The sequence below is a fragment of the Abramis brama genome, assembly GCF_963993115.1.
Source record: "Abramis brama genome assembly, chromosome: 10".
NCBI lineage: Eukaryota > Metazoa > Chordata > Actinopteri > Cypriniformes > Leuciscidae > Abramis > Abramis brama.
Genome location: NC_139972.1, coordinates 28,966,975 through 28,972,210, shown reverse-complemented (window position 1 = coordinate 28,972,210; position 5,236 = coordinate 28,966,975). Strand labels below are relative to the sequence as shown.

Below are 5,236 nucleotides of genomic sequence, written 5' to 3'. Positions count from 1 at the left end.
CATCCCGGAACAGAAGGCCATGGAGGAGTACGTCAAGGAAGCACTAGAACAGCAGTTCATCCGACCATCTACCTCCCCTGCCGCTTCGAGTTTCTTCTTCGTGGCCAAGAAGGACGGAGGCTTGCGGCCGTGCATTGATTATCGTCAACTGAACTCTCAGACCATCAAGTTCCGTTATCCCCTTCCTCTAGTCCCAGCCGCCCTGGAACAGCTTCGTGGTGCGAGCATCTTCTCGAAATTAGATCTCAGAAGTGCTTACAACCTAATTCGTATTCGAAGAGGGGATGAGTGGAAGACCGCCTTCGTGACCCCCTCAGGCCACTACGAATACCGGGTTATGCCCTTCGGGCTGTCCAACGCTCCTGCCGTGTTCCAAGGATACATGAACGAGGTCCTACGAGAGTTTCTCAACCGGTTCGTAGTGGTCTACATCGACGATATACTCATCTATTCCTCTTCTATGTCTGAACATCACCATCACGTCATTCAGGTTCTAGAAAAACTGAGAGAGCACCGACTCTACCTGAAGCTGGAGAAGTGCGAGTTCCATATTTCTACAGTCCAATTCCTGGGTTACATCATTAACCAACAAGGCATTCAGATGGACCAGAGGAAGGTGGAAACCATCCAGCACTGGCCACAACCCTCTACCATAAAAGATCTTCAACGATTCCTGGGCTTCGCGAACTTCTATCGACGATTCATCCAAAACTACAGTCAAATCAGTGCTCCTCTCACCTCTGCACGCAAAGGCCGGCCCAAGTCTCTGTCCTTATCTCCCGGTGCTATTCAAGCATTCCAGCAGTTGAAGGAAGCCTTCACGACAGCTCCTATCCTTGTTCATCCAGATCCAGATCTTCCATTCGTGGTAGAGGTGGACGCCTCTTCCACCGGGGTAGGAGCTGTCCTCTCTCAGCGGCAGGGTGAGTCACGTAAACTCCTTCCATGTGCCTTCTTCTCCAGAAAGCTGTCCCCGGCGGAGCTAAATTATGACATCGGCAACCGGGAGCTGCTGGCCATCAAGCTGGCTCTGGAGGAATGGAGACACTGGCTGGAGGGAGCCAACCACCAGTTTGAGGTAATAACTGACCATCGCAATCTTGAATACCTCAAAAAAGCCAAAAGACTGAACCCTCGTCAGGCCCGCTGGGCTCTCTTCTTTACCCGGTTCGATTTTGTAGTGTCGTACCGACCTGGAAGCAAGAACTGTAAGGCGGACGCACTCTCCCGGCTCCATCACGCATCTCAAACCGACCTTCAACCTGAAACCATCCTCCCTCCAGCCATGATCCTGAGTCCCATCCTTTGGGACATCGACCAGCAGATCACCCAAGAGGCAGCTCGCCAGCCCGCTCCGCCGGGAGGTCCAGAAGGGCGCCTCTTCGTACCTCAACATCTGCGGATACCCCTTCTGGACTCAGCTCACACCGTTCCGGGCTCTGGACATCCGGGTAGCAAGCGTACCCTCTCACTCCTCAGTCAACGGTACTGGTGGCCATCCATCTCCCAGGATGTATCCAGATTCGTCCGCGGATGCTCAGTCTGTGCCATAACCAACACCCCGAGGAGGCTTCCCGAAGGCAAGCTAGTGCCATTACCTATTCCTCGGCGACCTTGGTCTCATATAAGTATAGACTTCATGACTGATCTACCCAATTCTGAGGGCTGACAGTACGTGTCTAGTAAGCTTCACTAACTAACTTGCAGCAATAACCAGACTTCAGCAAAATGCCCTTTAAATGCTTTAATCACGGCCGGGAGAGTTCTCGAGCATTTCTCAGAGAATCTCTATCAGAAAGAAGAATACATCAGGTTTTTATAGGATAGAGACATATACAACAGTAATATTAATTTTGACATATTACTCACCGTCACCTTCCTTCAATATGATTGGTTTAATCTGTGCAAAACAAGCTCCCATTTCACCCTCTGTTACTGGCAGAGCAAATTTAAATCTAGAGATTTAGAGGTTAGAAGTTAATTTGATTACTCAATATGTCATAAGACTATTATAGACTATTATATGTTTGATATTGTCTAGCCAGCATCTCAGAATTTCCACTGGTTTTGGCACACCAACAATCTTCTGAGTACATTTTGTTCAACTGTTAGAATGTTTGGCCTAAAGGAGAAGTGAGGTTAGATGTTAGAATTATATGTTATGATTAGTTTAAATTACAGTTTACTATTTTATTTATTAAAAAATCCATCACATTTGTATTCCTCAATCAATTCATTATTAACACCATAACAATAATTTTTTTTTTCTTTGTAAAAAATTGTATAGGGTCGCTAACGACCCAAGGTGTGTAACAGTGTAAGTACAGTATACTTTTTCTGCACTACAGTAATTGAATATTTTATGACCTTTATTATATGTTTGATACACAATGATGAAGTGACATTTCACTGATAGTTACAGCAGGCAGAAAACAAAAGAATAGGAAGTATCATCAGCAAAACTTGAAATGGCTCACGATTTACTGCAGAGCAAGTACTGAACACAATCAAATATTAGTGTCACTGTCACTTGATGATGGATCAGGTGAAGAAGCTGTCAGTGATCAAATATTGATTTTGAAGATGTTGAAAATGATAGTTTTGAGAATATGTTAGATCGCAAATATGAGCCAGATACTGAATGTTCTGGGAAATGAGCTCTGATGAGGACTTTGATGATGGTATAAAACATCTGCTCAAACCAAACTCTCCCAAGCTCCAAAATGGTAACAAAATATGTTTTATTTGATTCTTCTGTAATTGTTACTCTAATATTGTCACAGTTGTGTTTTGTCCGAGTCTTGTAGTCCGAGTAGTCACATGTCTTCCTTTGTTCTGTCTTCCCGCCGCTCCTTGGTTTCCATGGTAACCTTCATTAGTTAATCTGTTATTTATTTTCTTCTCACTGTCAATGTCTGTAACCTTTCATTTACAATAATAAAAAGACCTGAGCAGACATTTGTCCATTGCCTGGGTATAATATAAAATATGTATCTTTCTCTGTCTGAATTTACTTGTGCAGAGACAACTGTCACACACACAGTTAATTAATTATTCATTAACTGTTTGGATAGTGACAGTATGAACAACAAAAGTGACACTGTGTTGAGTGCAGTGCTTATGGTGGAGAGAGTGTAATAAAGTAAACTGCAACAGAATAGTCTGGGGTGGTAAAAATTGTTTCTGGGGGTTATTGTGCAGTGAACTGTTACTAGTTTTAGTGCAGTGTTGTGCTTATTGGACTGGGGATATAGAGGAGCAACCTGCAACACTGCAGTTTGGGGTGGGTGAAGGAAGGATTACAATATATTTTTTTTTTATTTAGAATCAGAATTATTTCAAGTGTGTTGGGGTTTAGATGATTCCTCTTCTCGGACAAAACCTCTCCAGCCTTGGAAAAGATCCTTTCACAAGGAACAGAGGATGCAGGTGAACATACAAATGCCAGTGCCAGCTGGTATAAATGAGGATACTGATGCTTCTGTTGATGGCCGTCACCACGCCAATACCTGTTCCTGTTCCTGTCCCAAGATCTGTTCCTGTTCATTGATCTGTTCCTGCCCCAAGGACTGTCCATATTCCCAGATCTGTTCCTGAGCCCTGAATTCCCTCCCAGCCTCCCTCTCCCACTGTCACAGTTGTGTTCTGTCTGAGTCTTGTTTTCAGTAGTCGCATGTGTTCCCACCACTCCTTGGTTTCCATGGCAACCTTCATTAGTTCATCTTTCACACCTGTTTCCTCGTTAGTCTTGTCAGCTGTCTCATCTCCCTGATCTGTTTTCCCTATGTATGTAAGCCCTGTGTGTTAACAGGTAGAGATCCATCCGTGTTCGATATAGATCTGAGTGGCTAAAGACCCAAATATGTAATAATGATTAGTGAGACATTCATGCATTTAAGGGTTAACATTAATGCACTGTGAACAAGAACATGATCATTTTTTTTATTAACTAAGATTAACAAAGTGTAGGAAATGCTGCAAGAATATGTTGTTCATAGTTATTGCATTAACTAACTTTAACAAAAGACATTATTGTAAAGTATTACCCAGGTTTTCATTGCACTTCTTGTGAAAAGCGTGAGCGTGCATCCAGTTTAGCTGTAGTCTGAATGTTTCATGTGGGACAGGCATGGCATTGTCACATCATAGATTTCCTGTTAGCACCTAACAGCCTTCTGTGTAGAAAAACAAAGTAAGACCTCAATATTTGATTATATCTGAAAGCATAAACATGTAATGTATTTTTTCAAAACACTGCTTTGGCCAAAACACAAACTTTGCATGAAAAGTAATGGATGACAGCTGTAAACTAATTCAAGTCTTTAACTTGTTAGTTAACCTTCATCCTTCCTGAATATTAATAAGGCACAGGAAGTGAGACCGTAACAGATACGCGTGAAAGCCCCCTCACTGACTGACATGCGGATATATTCTGGTTCTGATAACAACAGCAATATTGTAGGAAGCCACTGATTTGTGAGAAGCTCAGAGGTAAGTCAGACAGCATCGACTGAAACAATTCAGCATTTATTTCAAATATTATCAGAGACTGTACCCCCAAAATGACAAGACAGATCATATGTTTTCATGTTTCAATATTTCAGGATGTCGGAAATGTGCTCCGGAACGTTCTTCACATTAAATGATGTGTTTTACTACGTGTAGCCTACTTAATGTAACGTTAAAAGCCATCAATAAGAAGAGAAGAGAGCCAAGTTTTTTTCTGATAGGTCTAAATAAGTCATGCTGTATATAATAAGCAACAGAAAATGGCACTGAATCTGTTATAAGATCATTGTTTTTCAAATTTACAGACAGAGATGTTATTCCATGAGGTTGTTTTTGCCGCTGTCTTCTTTGCTTTATATCCCTCAGGTAACACACTTACTCTTATTTTCAGTTTCTATTGTATTTACAACCAATGGCTTTAAACTTAAAATATATTCATGGATCAAAATGCATCCTATTATTTCAAAATAGTATATACATATAATACAGAGCTGGGTAGTAACTGACATAATAATCAGATTCCTAAAATTAAATACTTGTAATTAGATCATATTACATTTTAAAATACTCATAATCAGACTACAGTTACTTTTTTATTGATTACTAAATATTCACAAAATGACAGTTAATTATTCATAATTCAATGATTCTCCATAATTCTAAGAATTTTCTCTTTTAAAATGTCCTTTCTAAAAAAAACTATTGCTTATATATGTTCGGAAATTCT

General features: G+C 41.1%; 1 long non-coding RNA gene across 1 annotated transcript in view; it reads left to right on the top strand.

Moving 5' to 3' along the window:
- The first annotated feature begins 4,421 nt into the window (after positions 1-4,421).
- Positions 4,422-5,236, top strand: part of LOC311091322 — a 14,611-nt gene continuing 13,796 nt past the window's right edge. Inside the window, exons 1-2 of the long non-coding RNA XR_014608045.1 lie at positions 4,422-4,491; positions 4,815-4,875. This is a non-coding gene — a long non-coding RNA (uncharacterized lncRNA). The remainder of the gene's footprint in view (positions 4,492-4,814; positions 4,876-5,236) is intronic.